General features: G+C 36.3%; 1 long non-coding RNA gene across 2 annotated transcripts in view; it reads right to left on the reverse strand.

The window, feature by feature from the left end:
• Positions 1–201: 201 nt before the first annotated feature.
• Positions 202–17150, reverse strand: part of LOC132344088 (uncharacterized) — a 97010-nt gene continuing 80061 nt past the window's right edge. The window contains exons 3-5 of one of the 2 annotated variants that reach the window (XR_009493202.1): positions 7771–7859; positions 2531–2590; positions 202–473 (exon numbers count right to left, since the gene is read on the reverse strand). This is a non-coding gene — a long non-coding RNA (uncharacterized lncRNA). The remainder of the gene's footprint in view (positions 474–2530; positions 2591–7770; positions 7860–17150) is intronic. The other variant, XR_009493203.1, reaches the window with a different exon arrangement.

Below are 17150 nucleotides of genomic sequence, written 5' to 3' on the forward strand. Positions count from 1 at the left end.
GTATTCGTTAATGTTTACGGCTTGATTTAGAAGTGAATCACAGTGAAAATATTAATGTTAAACATATTTTAAGTGTGGTGTATCCCATTATATCTTCTTGTATCATAGTTTATTTCTTGATGACCTCAACCTGTGTGTTTGGGCAAATCACCTCATTTTTCTGAATCTTAGTTTCCTCGTTAATAAAAAGATAGAGGCTGGTTTGGGGAGCTTAGACATCAAAGACACTGGTCTTGAGTCAGATCCAGGTTTTATCATGTTTAGTTTCGTCCACAGAAATCAAACAATTTTGAATCAACACTCAAAAATCATGAGATACCAGGTCAAAATTGCAAATCCCAGGTTCATTTGGAAAACTGGAAGAGCTCCAAACTGAAAGCCAACATCTTCTCTTGGCCATGGTTGTGTAGAACTGATCACTGGCTGATCTGTAGTTGATCACAGTTCCCGTAATTTCTTCCTGCCTCCTCCTCCTGACACCAAAATTAAACAGTATTTCCATTTGTCACTGTGCTTACAAGATTTCTTTTAAAAAATACATAATATTCTTCTGTATAAGTGTTTCTAACAAAAGAAAATTTATAAATGTTAAACCAAGAAGATGAATGTTTTAGGAAAACTACGCATTATTTAGTGAGTGGAACTAAATAATATTCTTACGTATTTAACATGCAAACCAAGTACATCTGTGTTAAAACAGTGCAGTTCGAGGCACCAGTTTTAAACAACAGTCATAGTGATGAGTTACATGAAGAAATGACATGTCATGAAAAAGAATGAACTGAAAGGAAAAGACTAAAAGTGTAAGAGGGTTTATTTGTTAATGAAGTATTGCTAGTCTGAGAGGCAGTTATATCATGAATGAAAACAATTTTTTTTATATCAATACTTTTCTAAACTGATTAGTTTGGAGATATTATATGAAGAAAAAATATAGAAATGCAGCAAATATTGGCAAATATTAGATTAACTTAAATGCTTATTGCCCAGAATGCTGAAAATATATAAAGTATGGCTGAACATACCCAGAACACACCCAGTTTGAATTAAGCAAAAAACAAATAAGAAACGAAACTGACCTGTGTTGTTTTCACCTGCTGATGTCACGTATTTGTGATGCATTATCAGGGGAATTGTGATGTGGTTTGGAACTTATGGACATGAGGTTCATGACCACAATTCCCTCACAACCTGATTTTGTGTGTGAGTGTATTTATATGTATGCCTGTATGTTGGGCCATTCTGGAAAGGTTTAATATACAATTGCCAAGGAAAATGACTCAAGGCAATGTTCCAAAGGTGATCAGTTAATTTCGGATTTAATGTATGTCTTAAATAGTATTTAGAAACATGTTGTGATGACAAAGTAGTTAACCCTCATCATTCACCTTGATCTGCTTTAAGTAAGAAGTTTAAATGGAACTCCTGCTGTAGAGGAAGATTAAGCTAGTCATCTGCATATGTTTCCTTGGCTTCGCCATTGTCTACTGAACTGCCTGGAAGTTAGTTGATTTGTTATTTGATCCTGAACAACCTCATTGAGATGTGACATGCAATGAGTTTCTATCATCTAAAATAAAAACACATCTTAGCTTCCAAGTAAAGATGGAATCAATGACATTATCCCTTTGTTATTATTCATCTTCTAAGTACCTTATAAAATACTATGTAGCAAGAAATAGTGTATGATTTACATGCTCAATTTCTTGTGAAATTATGCCTTTGGAAACCCTTTGTCACAGACTAACCTGGCTTATATTACTAATCAGAAATCACCTTCTTCTGGAACTTAACAGGATTGTCTAAATAACTCCTAAAATATCTTTTTAAAGGAAGGAAAGAAAAATACAATTTCAGACTTAAAACTGATAACAATGACCCCACAGTGTTCAGTCATATAATATGACTAGAGTTAAGAGCTAGAGTTAGAAATTTTATCATGGAGCAATGCAGGTTTAAACATTAAAGGCAGCAATGTTGAAATGTCTGAGTCTTGCAGAAAACTTTGTAATAGCTATTCTAAATATAAGAGCTGTGATGTAAAAATTCTGTGTAGCGAAGTATCTTAGTTTTATGGAAGTATCTGTTTTCCAGTAAGAAACTGAATAAAATTAAATATTACTGCTGTTAAGAGGTTGAAAGCCAAGTTTCATTCAATGTGAAAGCACAGCACAGTGTAAATAAAGTAAGAGACCTAAGCTTGATAACAGAGGCAGGGGGTCTCAGGTTTACCTTGCAAATCAAAGGAAATAATAATGATGGAATTTTTTTTTTTTTTTGAGATTTTGATCTCAAATTTTCCAGTAACCTCCTTTTTTTGTTACAATATAATTACAGCCTATTTTAGAACACACAGAGTTTGGATGTTTGTGATATGGCAGTTGACTTTTTTTTTTAACAACCAATCTATTTCACTCATTTGTATTATATGCCTCTCATCTCATCATCTGCTTCTAGATCTAAAGTTAAATCAACTGATAACTTCCAAGCTAATGATCAGGAAAATTTGGAAAGAATGTATATAACTCACCCTGCACATCATGATGTAGATCGTAGACTTAAGGATACCTAAAAATGGGCTTTTATCATTCTGAAAAGTGATATCAGAAACTAATTAACTTGGTTTGTTATATATAAACATATCCTTAATCTTTTACGCTTCATCAAAGTGATGTATACATCATATTTTACACTCTACTAAACCTATGGTCTAAGAGAACTGTACTTAAAATGTAAGGACTTTTGTGAAAAATATTCTAATATAATACACCAATGTTCCACTAAAGTTTTTATTTACTTATTGTGAATGTCTTCACTTGGGAAGAAACACAAGTTAACTACATTAAAATAGAGGTTATCAAGTCATATTTCTTACAGTTATTTTAAGGAGTCTGACACATTTCCCATATGCAGAAATAATTTAATATCCAGTTAGACTTTTCTGAATGTATGGAGCATATTTGCATTTGACATTAATATAATTAAAATATTTAAAGTTTCCTTGGATGACTTTGTATAACCTGCCTTCAACAGATAATTGCCAATTCTGTGCATCCTTTTATACAACTGCCTCCTAAATATAATTAATTAGTAAGCTTTGAAAAACTTCCACATCTCAAGGATGTTTTTGAAAAAGGCAAAGTTAATTATTTCAAATCTTAATTTATATTAAATCAAGCTATTCCCCACTCGATGCAAAAAAAAAAAAAAAAAACTAGCTTGCTTGAACAATTGATGAAACACAAAATGGAGTCAGATGATCAACACTTCACCAATGAACTTTATGACGAATGATCTACTGTGCCATTTAGGGTCAGGATCCCTCATTTCATTATTGGATAAGATATCCATTGCTCTCATATCTGAAAAGATCTGTTTAGAGGCAGTTGCTATCCAAGTATGGAGAAGGCAATGGCACCCCACTCCAGTACTCTTGCCTGGAAAATCCCATGGATGGAAGAGCCTGGTAGGTTACAGTCCATGGGGTCGCAAAGAGTCGGACACGACTGAGCAACTTCACTTTCACTTTTCACTTTCATGCACTGGAGAAGGAAATGGCAACCCACTCCAGTGTTCTTGCCTGGAGAATCCCAGGGATTGGGGAGCCTTGTGGGCTGCCGTCTATAGGGTCGCACAGAGTCGGACACGACTGAAGTGACTTAGCAGCAGCAGCTATCCAAGTACAGTTCTGTAGAGATAGAAATGTACAATGTCATGGTTCTTGGCAGTTAACTGCTGATGCTCCAGCATATACACACATCATTCCTATAAAATTTGTAACATTATAGTTTAGGGACTATTTAACCTTTAATACAAATCACTTTTATCATCCCAGCAGAACTCAAAACATTTTATTATTTATTTCTCTTTAACACTGTGTACCAACTACAATGTTACTCTGTTACAAAGGAAAGACATGTGCATTACCTCTGCAGAACTCCTTAAAGGAATGCAAATGTTTTTGCCAAATAGAGCAAAAGGAAGACTCAAAATTGTCACTGATGTCAGATTATTTATGAAATGAAGTTATCTCTGACTTGCCCTTTCTTTAATTTTCAAGATCACTTTTTCTTCTCTTTATTGTCTGATTTTCTTCTCTTTATTGTCAATGATGTGCCTTCAAGTAATTCTAATAGAACATTCTATAACACTGAGTAGGAAGAATACGAGGATAAAATGTACTGTTGCCAGTATGTTTGTCTATCGTATTGTCAATTTGTTATTGTTTACACCTAAGTTTATCTGGCAGAACTCTTCAGAAAAAACATAGAACCAATTTATTTCTAATTTTTAAAAATTTTTTGCTGGCATGGACTTAAACCTACTTACATTAAAATATAACTTCTCTGGAAATTGGTTCTACATCTTTTTTCAGTTTGTTTGCCTTGCAGTCACATTCTTTATTCTTTTATTTACAGCTTGCCGAAGACAAAATTTTCCATGGATTTAGTGCAGGAAAAAATGGGGAAACAAAAGGAAATGCAATGTAACAGAATAAAATGCCTTAAATTCCAGTGGGAAAATAAAAATGATTTGTGTTAAAGGTTAAATAATCCCTAAACCATCATGTTGTACCAGTTTTATAGGAATGATGTCTCTATATTCTTGTGCAATGCATCATCAATCCATAGCCAAATACCACTGACATTGTATATTTTTTATCTCTGCAGAACAATATTTGGATACCACTTACCTCTGAGGCAGTTCTTTGGGAAATTATAAATATATTTCTTTCCAGGGATCAAAAGAATGCACATCAAAATGAAAGATGAAGTGTGGAATCTGAATTCACAGCTGCTTTATGCAATCTGGACGGAGTGTGGGATTTCTCATTTTAGTTCACTTCCCAAAGCTTTGTAGATAGAGGCTTAAAATGATATATTTGAATTTTTTTTTAATATTCTTCTCTTCTCTGGCTGTGTAAATGATTGCAATCAATCAGATTTTCTATGTTCAAGAAGAACCATGAAATTACAATATGAAATTTTTTTCACATGCAATTCTATACCGTGGGCAATGACTGGCAGCTTCACAGTGTCTCATTGTGGCAAGAATTATGATGTTATTTTTGGATAAATATTTTTATATAAGAAAAGTTAGCTAACAAAAAGTTGACTCTTTTGTCTTTTTTTGAAAACAGTTTTGGAGGACATAAAAGTATAATTTGAGTCTGTTATTTGACATTTATATGAACTAATATAATTATTTGATGAAACAATTAAGATATATTAAAACCTTCCCAATAACAAAAACAGAAATCTGAAGCAAGCTATGCCATGCTAGTTTGTAGTACATAAGCATTTTTAGGGAAGTATTATTGTTCATTCCAAAACGCTGTATTAGTTACAAAATGATTTTCATTATTAACAAGATAATTCTATTATTAAGAAATATACACCAGTGTTAAGGTAGGTTCTAATCAAACTCTGATGCATTTTCTGGCATTTAGAAGGAAAAGCTGACTAGGGTCACTAGAGGTTTGGCAAATACACTGTTTCAGTGAAATATCAACCTAAGCCTATTTGAATTTGCTTCAAGATTCAAAACTGAATTCAATCCTAAATTGTAAATGTATATGTAATATTTAATATAACTTTCCCTTTAGAGTTGGCTATTGCAATGAAAACCTTTCTCATCAAAATAAATACAATCTAAAACTTAATGTGATCAAGTGTTATATAGATTTTGGACATTTTTCTTTCCTGATAAAAAGCAGTTTTCTTTCTGGATCATGAGATGAAAAGTCTATGTCAAAGGTAAGGTAAAATATAAAAATAAAGTGATATATTGTTTAGGGAGATTTACAGAGATAATATTCTTGGAGCTTTTTCTGCTGTTAACGAATCAAAGTTTCTTTGTGCATAAAAGCATCTATTTTACAAGGCTAGAAAGTGAGCTGGTATTTTATGTATTCATTCATTTGGAGTATTTTGGTTTGCCTATCATGCACCAGGTATGAGTTATGTGCTGGGTGATGAATGGGAAACAGCATGTCAGGCTCATGGCTCTTTCAAGGCCATGGTGTCTGTGTGTAGAGGGGAGAAAAACAGACCATAAACCTGAACTACATATAATTAAAAGTGTGATAAATACCAGGTAGGAAACAGCAAGGTGAAGAGATGGACAATAATGGAGCAGATTGATATTAATGGTATATTCTCTGAAGAGGTGACATTTAATATGAGACTAGGATCATGAGAAGAAATCAGTCAAGAATAGAGAAGAGGGTTCTAGGTTCAAGTAGGGTTTGTGTTCCCTAAAGTGGACAGAGTAACTTGTATGTCTTCAGGTGTCTGGAAGGAGGTCCACGTTCCTAAAAATGTTGCGGATATAGAAAGGGATTCATGAGACATGTCCCAGGCCGGACTAAGGGCCTTTTAGGGTCTATTGTGGAGTTTGGATTTTCTCTAATGTATGAGTGATTGAGTGAGTGAAGTCACTCAGTTGTGTTCGACTCTCCGCAACTCCATGGACTGTAGCCTACCAAGCTCCTCCGTCCATGGGATTTTCCAGGCAAGAATACTGGAATGGGTCACCATTTCCTTATCTGTCTCTGATGTATAGTGGGAAGCTATTTGAAGGCTTACAGCAAATTCTTATGTCTGTGTTGTAAAGATATAGTCTGGTTGTTTAATAGTAATTTAATTTATAATTAATATAACATGATTTATAGAAAAAGAGGAGACAGAATCATAAATTAAAAAAAATGGAAAATACAAATTCAATGTAAAAGCTCAATTGTTTTTGTTTGCTTGTTTTTAACATTAAATTTGAGGCACCTGTGAGGCAGTGAACACCCTTTGAACTGTTGAGTCTAGAGTTGACAGCAGACTACTTAGACTCGTTATTTAAAGATGATTGGCGCATAAATGGTTTAAGGTTCCTTGGGTGATGATCGGCCTCTCTCTGCAGAAAATGTGCATGAAAAGAGAGGTCTGCACATACCCTGGAAAAAATGTTAAAATATGAAGGTCACATTAGAGGAACAAAAGTAAGTTTGATAAACTCTACCTTGAGAGGGATAGACATACCCATGTGTGTCTATAGGAAGAAATCATATTTCTTATAAGCATTTAAGGAGCATTTTCGATGGATTATGGGGCTAGGGGCCATACTGGAAATGGATCTGGGTGAACAGGAGGTGGGGGGGGAAACTTGCCGTCTTGTAGTGACAAGCAAAAAGGAACAAAAAACCGAATGTATTAACATCCCTTCCTGCCTTCTCATTCACCCTTGGGAGTTAAAACCCAAAGACTTAGATAAATCACTGAGTTGATATAAAAAGTAAATCAAGGGAAACCATGGATGAATCAAAGCCAGAAGTTAGAGCAAACACATTGCACTATTGGGACGGCAGGATTATGGCTGCACAGTGGTCCCAACAAATTGGAAAGATGTAAAAATAGTTTCACTTTCTTCACGTCAGTTTTCCATTTGTTCATGCAGCCTCTTCCCATTATTTTTGATGTTTCAAGGTTTCTGCCCACGGACATTCCAAAATCCTATCCTAATTTTTGGCCTTCTCTATACTGATCATTTATATGTATTCCACTTAAGAATACACTTTCATAGCAATGGCAGTAGCAATCATGATTATCAGTTCTAGACTGTTTACCATTTATCATACAGTGATCAGTTTAGCATATCTAACTTAATCCCCACAGCACAGTGAGTTAAGATTTATCTCAATTGTGCAGTGAAGTTGGGGTTCACAAAGTTAAATGAATCACTTAAGCTCTCACAGCCCCTAAACCAAACATGTGTTCTTACCTGTAAAATTTGTGAGATTCACCTGCAAAGTCCAGAAATCTTCACATTTGGGTCAGTTTTCAATATTGTGTCTTCCTTCACATGCCAGGCTGTAAAGAAAAATCCCACAGTCAAAATGAGGCAAAATCCCACAGTCAAGCAGATAAATTTGTAATTTATTCAGCATATTCTATACTATGGTGTGTTCTCTGAAATTTCACCCTGGGTGCCCTTCATTCCAGGTCATTTCCTCATTCTCTTCTGCCATGATCCAAAAAATTTTGTTTCCCCAAGCCTCTTGCCCCAATATACATCACCACCTGCTACTTCAACAGCTAAACTCATCTTCTATTTTACAGAGAAAGTAGAGATCAGCTGACTTAAACTTGATTTGATACTGGTCTTTTAAAAAAAAATGTGTCGTTACTTATCTCCATTCTTCTTTTTTTTTAAATTTTATTTTATTTTTAAACTTTACAATATTGTATTAGTTTTGCCAAATATAGAAATGAATCCGCCACAGGTATACCTGTGTTCCCCATCCTGAACCCTCCTCCCTCCTCCCTCCCCATACCCTCCCTCTGGGTCGTCCCAGTGCACCAGCCCCAAGCATCCAGTATCGTGCATCCAACCTGGACTGGCGACCCGTTTCATACATGATATTATACATGTTTCAATGCCATTCTCTCAAATCTCCCAACCCTCTCCCTCTCCCACAGAGTCCATAAGACTGATCTATACATCAGTGTCTCTTTTGCTGTCTCGTACACTGTTTATAATAGCCAGGACATGGAAGCAACCTAGATGCCCATCAGCAGATGAATGGATAAGAAAGCTGTGGTACATATACACAATGGAGTATTACTCAGCCATTAAAAATAATACATTTGAATCAGTTCTAATGAGATGGATGAAACTGGAACCTATTATACAGAGTGAAGTAAGCCAGAAAGAAAAACACCAATACAGTGTACTAATGCATATATATGGAATTTAGAAAGATGGTAACAATATCTCCATTCTTCTATTCTCTTTCCCGGACTCAGAAGAATTTAAAAGATTTTTCCTCCTGAGATTTCTGGTTGAAGTCTACTTCTTTGAATCTATTCTTTGTTCAGTAACTACAGTTTGTGCTTCAAGCTCTGATTACGTTTTTCTTTTGTGAAATACTCTGACTCAGGTGTTGTCTTCACATGTCAAAAATAGAGTCATTTTTCATGGTGCTGGGGCTGTATCCTATATCCATATCCATCATACTGATCACTGCACAGTATATGAGGTGGTTTACAAACCTTGTTGAAATAATTTTCCAGTCCCCTTTCCAAGATGGTCCACTTCTGTAGCACTGGAGCAAGGCTCTGTTTGAAATTAGGAATCTGTATTTTGTCGATACTGCTATGCATGATGATGATCATTCTGAGTTGAAATCACTGAATCATGGGAAGAACATGCTCTTGAGGGCAGAGAGAAGTAAGTTTAATTTCAGCTCTGAAACTTGCTAGAGAATCGTTGTTTAGTCACTAAGTAGAGTCTGACTCTTTGCGACCCCATGGACTGCAGCATGCCAGGCTCCTCTGTTCTGCACTGTCTCACGAAGTTTGCTCAGATTTATGTCCATTGAGTTGGTGATGCTATCTAACCATCTCATCCTCTGCTGCCCCCTTCTCCTTTTGCCTTCACCTTTCCCAGTATCAGGAGGTTCCTGGAGAATGAGTTTCAACCAAACTCTCAAGCTATCTGACTCCTAGTATATTAGCTTCTTATCTGTCTTCAAAATGTATCCAGTCTCCTGCTAGGTCTTGCAATAGCTCAAGTCATGATCATCTCTCATATGGCCTATTGCAAACCCTCGGCTCATCTGATTCACAGTTCCAAGCCATTTTCTATATATTTTACACCTGAGCCTGTAGAGATTCCTTTGTAGAAACATCATATGCTGCTATTCCTGTCCTTCACATCTTCCAATGGCCTCTTTTGGCATGCAGAATATGACCCAGATCTTCACAATGGCCTGTGACTTTGAATGATCTGCTGATACAAATTTTCCCTTTCCACCTCCTGTTCTCTTTGATTTCCTCTTCTATTTCCCTTTCCCTTGTTGATTCCACTGCAGACACACTGGACTCATGGCTGTTCCTTATTTACATTTACCAAATCGGTTCAGGCCACGGGGTCCTTGGGTTGTTAAATATGGATTGTAATTCGATGCACATTTTGTTGAATGTGAACAGGCATAGTTAACCAGTGATGTTATGGTGAAATGCTGTATGATTGATTGCCAGTTTAACTTCCAGTCTCTAAAACCCTCTGGTTCCTGACCTAGCATGTCCTAAAGACTAAGTGTTTTTGAAGATAGTACCAGTAAGCCCCAAATAATAACACACATTATTTTGACTAAAGAAAAAGGCCATGGCTCATTTTCTCATTACATTATGTCAGTTACAGTATTACTGCAAATCTATTGCATTAATATTTTTTCCTGGTGGCTCAGATGGTAAGAAATCTGCCTGCAATGTGGGAGACTCAACTTTGATCCATTGTTTGGGAAGATCCCCTGGAGAAAGGAATGGCAATCCCCACTCCAGTATTTTTGCCGGGAAAATTCCAGGGATAGAGGAGCCTGGCAGGCTACAGTCCATGAGGTCGCAAAGAGTCAGACACGACTGAGTGACTAACATTTTCACTTTCCAAACAAAAATGGACTCTATATAATGATTTGTGCGTGTGTGTGTATTGAAGGGAAAAAAAATGCGGGCTAGAAGTGTTATTGGTTTCCCTTTGTAAAATGACTTGGTTAATTAGAATTTGTGTTAGTTTATAAAGATTTCATTGGAAATTTAACAAATAAGCATGGAGCCTGTCACTGAGGTGAGTGGCAATTGTCTCACTGAAGCCTGAACAATGTCTTTGTCTGGTAACACTATTCCTAGGAGCACAATGAGCAAGTTTAGCTTATTCTATTGTTCCTTTGTTGCATTGTCATGACAGTGTTCCACACAACTGTTTCCTCTTTTATTTCACTCTTGGCCACCGCATTAGCTACATTATTGCTTAAGTGACTTGTCTTTTCATTTGCACAGTGCTCCATCATGCATTGAAGTATCACACCCATAGCATCTAAAAATACAGTTAACTTTTAGTGTGTGTGTGTGTGTGTGTGTGTGTAGTCATTTCTTTGCTTGCAATGTTGGTTATGTAGGCGAAGTTCATAGCAACTGGAGTAGCTACCAGGAGTTTAAAATATAGGGCATCGTAAGCACACTGAGGGATGTTTATGACATAGAAATAAATCTTTGAATGTTTTAATGTCCCCAAATTCACTCCTGCACTTTAGCACTTATTATAGTGCTTATTTTTCAAGTTTTTGTTGAAGTAACATACATTCGTTTTTTCCCTCTCCATTCAATGCATTATATGCAGCAAACTGTGTGATGAAAGAAATGTCTCCTGAGGAGGCAAATGATTGTGGATTCTCTGTAGTCCTGGCAAAAGCACTGCTTTTCAGCAGGACCTTATTAATGTCATTTTTACCCAGAGGGTCTCAGTTTTCTAGCCTTGAGAAGAGAGAGAGAGTTGGAGCATTCCATAATTTTATGTAAAGTTTTGTATGTGATCTCTTCTTGATATATCACTGCTCATGGAATACCCTAGATCAGTTTCTTAAAGGCCATTATTACTTCATATCTTGCCTTTGTTTTTACACCATTGTGTTCCTATCTTAAGCAGAAGAAACCTATATTGTACACACACACCTGCACACAATTTCAGACTCATTCACACTCACATTAGGAATTAAGGATGGAGAAGTAGATGGTGTGTACACTAGCTGTGCTGGGAGCACTTGCTGGCCTGACATATGATTCCACTTGATATCAATTGAGGAAATAGAGCTTAGAGAAGAAAATATGTTTTTAAAAAGAAAAGAAATTCTATTCTGTGTTGTTCCCTAGTTTAAAATAATTTGTCCATTAAAACGGGATCCTTTAAAATATTTCTTGTTAGTTCTTTATAAAACAATCTACCAATATGTAACTGTATAACATAAATATAAATAAATTTCAATATATAATATAAATAAATAAACTGTATAATATAAATATAAATAAATATCAATATATAATATAAAATAACCTATCAGAATGTAATAGTGACTGTCTCTCTTAATCAAAAGTGGATTGGCATCATAATAATATACACGTTTGATCTATATTCTTTTGATTCTCTTTCTTAACTACTTTCATTCTAATTTCTAGAGTAATCATTCCTAGGGTAAACAAAACAAAAATGTTCTCAAGAACAGAAACCTAGTTTGGTGAGACCCTGACAATTCCATTTCTATTACAAGAGAGTTAATAAAATCTACAGACTAAGCTATTTTTTAGAATTTAAAAAATGTTTAATTGTGGTTAGTACATCAGAAAATTTGTAATATGGTCTGAATAATGTCAAAAAGTCATGAAAATTTAGACCATGCTTACCTAGTTTGACTCAAAATATATTCAAGACATTTGGTCTTCATACTAAGACTGAGATCCTCAATATTTAATAAACAAGCAGTTTTATAAAGCAATAAAATATTAGATTATCAGAAGAGAGTATTTTCTTATGGCTGCATATAATAGAAACAAGATACATTGTAGCAGGAAGAGTGTCCTTGATAGTGACATTCAGGTAATCTAGGGACGATAATAGATGCTTTGACCCTGCTCAACTCAGGCTGGGATTAGCAACTTTAGCTGCTCTTGAGGTGACTAATATTAGAGTCTTAGAGTTAAGATACAGTCTTTTTAATTTTCAATAAAATGGCTGTTTATGAAAGTGATTCTATGTTTTCTAAACTTTGTAGGACATTTTAATAGTACCGCAAATAGTCTGTCTTTGAAAGTCCTGGTGGGCTTCCCCCAGTGGCTCATTGGGTAAACAATCTACCTGCCAGGCAGGAGACATAGGATATGGCTTCCATCCCTGTGAAGGGAAGAGCCCCTGGAGAACAACATGGCAACCCACCCCAGTATTCTTGCCTGGAGAATCCCAAGGACACTTACCTGGTGGACTATACTCCAAAAGGTTGCAAAGTGTCAGACACGACTGAGAGATTAGGCACACACACATATGCATGGTAGGTTGTAGAGAAACAAAATCTTCTAATTTTCAACACTCCTCTAGTGTATCAACTCTTTCCAAATGAGATTTAACAATTTATATTGCATTGTGTCATTAGACTGTGAATTTTTAAAAACTACTCAATAAAATTAAAGTATGTTAAAAAAATAAAGTATGTTAGCATTCCATTGCAAACCAACGTTTTTGTATGCCAGCTGATTGTAAACCTATAGTTGTCATGGTAGTGGGAGTGGGTGGAGAGCAATTTTATTGCCTGGGGGACATTCAATGATGTCTGCGATATTATTAGTTGTCATAAGTGGGGAGAGGTGCCAGAATCTAGCGGATGAAGGCCAGGGAAACTGGTGAAGCCGCCGATACACACAGCCCCATGAAACAAAGTGTTGGCTGGCCCTGAATGTCATTACTGCGAAGAAACAGAGACCCTGCTTTAGATGAATCACTGCCCTCCGATGGAAAGGGTGATTGAAATCTGTTGTTTGCCTTGTACAACTTTGAGAGAAGAGAAAGAAAACTCCATCCACCCAGTTTACATTTCTGACATCTGTGTTGCGTGTGATTGGAGCTTCTCTTTCTTCTAAATGTCTATTGTGTGTCTCAATGACGACTGGGATAAGAGCCACTTGTTTCTACAGTAATTGTCACAGGATAACTGCCAGATGGTGATACTAAGAAGGACAGCCGGAACAAAGAGGACTCCGATAATGTTTTCTTTCCCACTTCACTGTCTTTATAGACTAAATTGATCTAATGGTTGAAATATAATTTGTCCTTCATTGAGCAGAAAAAAAAAATGATCATTGATGCCAATGGCATACAGATACTGAATGAACGTGACTGGTGAGACTTTTTTTCTTAATATACCTGCAAATTATTTGCCCCTGTTATCTGTTTAATGCTGTTAAATGAGGAAAAGTGTTCTTTTGCCATTACATGAAGGTTTGGGTGGTTCCTGTAACTCTTCTGTTCACTTTGGGGGAGTCCGTGGTGATATTAGATTATATACAGTATGAAGTCAGCAATTAAAATGCCTAGTCCTTTATAATACACAGGTCTTCACTGTGACTATGGCACCGGCTTCAGGCAGGTCACCTGCTCCTTGGGAATACGAGTGGTGACCTATTTCTCTCTCTGCTGCTCACTTTTCTCCCAAAACCCACCAAGTGGGAGTGGGGAGGGGGTGTGGCAAAGGGCTTTAAGTATTGACTTAAAGTCAGCACTTCTCTAAGATGAACTGGTGTTCTCTAAGCCTGGTTACAGTTGACTTTCACTAGTTACTAGTCTAGTCTCACCTTTCCTTAGAGGGACTGGGGAACTTTCCCAGTCTGTGATCTGTCTTCCTGAGTAACTGGAGAATGTATTTTCCTAATCCTTTCCTATTGTTTCAAAGGGAAAAAAAAATTACACTATTTATCCCTCTCCCTTCTGAGGACAAGAAAGTAAAGAGAGTTCGCAGGAAGTGGGTGCTCAAAGAGCTGACAGTTGGTGTGTTGATAACATCCTTTCAGATGCCTGGTGACCATATTTGCTTCCCTTAAAAAAAATTGTTTATTTCATGGTCCAACGAACTGTTCAGAAGGATGGCCTACTGACCTTAGCTGCTCTAATTTCCCATTTTGTAACCCAGCTATTAATTCATTATCTTGTAAAATTCTCATAGTTTTGGCCTCTTTATAAACCCCAGTGATGGGCTGTACCTCTATGGCATTTTTCACTAAACTGCTTGTAATTTTGGGAAAAATGGTGTCTTTGGGGATCCTTCACTTGGACTCTCTTCTGTCATAGGTTGTGGATACCCTCCTGCTGCATATTACTCCCTGTAAGACCCTAGTTTTTCAGGGCTTTCCTCCATGGAAAACTCTTTACTTGAGTTTCATTATAACCCAAACAATGCTGTTGAGTACAAGTCACACAGACTCCAGGCTGCCTCCCCTCCTACCACATGACAGAGTATCTGGTTCTCTTGTCTACCTTGACCGAAATGACTCACCTATCACTTACCTTGACCAGTTCTCCAGTGAAGGCTCAGTTCACTACCAAAGAATTTCAGCATCACATTTCTCTTGCTTATTTGGGAATCAGGACAAGAGTCTGCTCCCCATTCCAAACTCTATGGACACAGACAACTTCAGGGTTGTCCAGGAGTGTTACCTGTCTCTAGGGCTCAGGAGGAGAGAGCAGTTCCCAAACTGTCCATTGGACAGTTCCCGCACAGTGCTGGGACTCACAGCACAGCAGCAACTCTGTCCACGGGCATCTCTCTCAGTCTCCTTTCTAAGTTGCTGATAAGCTTAGCTACTTCGAAAACCTGCCCCTTGTTAGGATCTACATTGACTTAGTTGATGGATATTTATTGTCAGTTGGAAACTGAGTCAAAACTTCTAAGTTACTAATTCTGATTACTGGAAGAATTAAAATAATATTTGCTCATGACCCCAAATTTCATAATATTTGGGAAAATAAGTAAAACCCTGTTGATACCACTTTACTCCTGAGTGTTCCTACTAACTAAAAATGTAAACGGTGTACAAGTAACTCTGAGATGGTTAGATGTTTATCCACATCTTCAATATTGTTTTGCCCAAATAATGGCAATGTGAGGCCTTAATTAAAACAACAAGGAGGACACAAATCTATATTTTTAACATTATGCTGCAGATGAAACAAAGGAGGGTTTGTTTTATGATTTCTAATGATTATTTATACATCTTGATATATGTATATAAAAATACGTAAAGTGTCCTTGTTAACTTGGTTTTTGTGGTGATTTTCAATTTTGACATAGAATATTAAGTAACTGGTGATAAGACAAAGAAATCCACCAAAGCTATTTTGAACAGAAATTTTTTGGCAATGTTGAGCTATCTAGCGATATTGCTCAGACAATACACAGCTTGTTCTGTTCATATTTATCCTGCTGATCTGGAAGATAAAGCTGATACTTCACTGCAGGGGCTACAACTAGCAGGAATGAGACATTGTGTTTGTAGGACCTCTGATCTTCTTTGCTGAGAAAAGTAGTTCATAAAGATGGAAAAGGGCATCACAAGAAAACATCCACCCCAGAGTCTGCAGGGAGAGTGAGGATTGCTAGGAGAATGGGACATAAGCCTTGAATAACTTGAGTAACTGAAGCAAGAGGAAAAATCTTTTCTTCCTACATTATTCTTGAGAATGTGAAACTGCAAAAATAGGTCTGATAAATCTTCACATGGCTTGAGGGACAGTTATATTAGTTTATTTTTAAAAAATAGGCATTTTTTTCTCACACTGCATGCATGTTATAATAACCATTGTTTTTACTTGGAAGTATTTTACTGCTGCTGCCTATTTTGCATTAAGCACTTGGAGACAATACCCGCGAGTGGGCTCTTGTGATCGTGTATTTCAATTTTGTTTTTTCTTAATTCCATAAAATATGATTATGATACAGGGACAATATTTTGGATTTTCCTGTAGGTTCAACAGCTTTTTTTTTGTTTGTTTGTTTACCTTTCCTTCTTGCATTACAGCCCTTATTTTCAGATTGATTTCCTTCTCTCTGAAGGTAGGATTTTAGGGGGCTCCTTCAGTACGACTGTGTTTGTGGTGATAAAAAAAAATCAATTTTGTACATTTGAAAGCACATTTGTTTGTTTTTTCAGCCTTGAATAATTGCTTTGCTGGATAAAAAATCCTCCTGGATTTTAATTTGCATGAACCAGGGTTTAATTGGAGATACTCTCTCGTAGAGAGGATTTGTTTTTTGTTTTACTGGAAGATGAAATGTTATCAACCCCAAGACACTCTGACCTCCTCTGAGAGAACTGGTCATTGTGGGACCTCAGGGTTGACTCCTCCATGGATCTGAATGTCAGTATAATTGATCTCTTCTACTTGAGGGAGAGAATTGCTATAGTTTTCCCAAAGAGTAGTTTTCAAAGAAGTATTTTCAGATTTTATTCGATCTGGTTTTTGAGATACATTTAGAAGTATTTATGGTATCCTGTGAAAGATTTTCTAAATGGTAAAACATTCAAACATGACCAGCTTACTAAAAGTCACTCATAATTTCAATAACATATTTGAAATTGTCAAAACTTTTTTTTTCTCTCTGACTCCTTTGTGTTGATACAACATTTAGATGGCAAGCTTATTAAATGTAGAATGAGATATATTCAGATTTTGTGCTCAAAGCTTAATGAATTCATGAATCAAAATATATAACTAATATTCCTCTCCTGATTGTTGTTTGCTAATATCTTGAATGGACTTCCATGGTGACTCAGTGGTAAAGA

The sequence above is a fragment of the Bos taurus genome, chromosome 27 (assembly GCF_002263795.3).
Source record: "Bos taurus isolate L1 Dominette 01449 registration number 42190680 breed Hereford chromosome 27, ARS-UCD2.0, whole genome shotgun sequence".
Lineage (NCBI taxonomy): Eukaryota > Metazoa > Chordata > Mammalia > Artiodactyla > Bovidae > Bos > Bos taurus.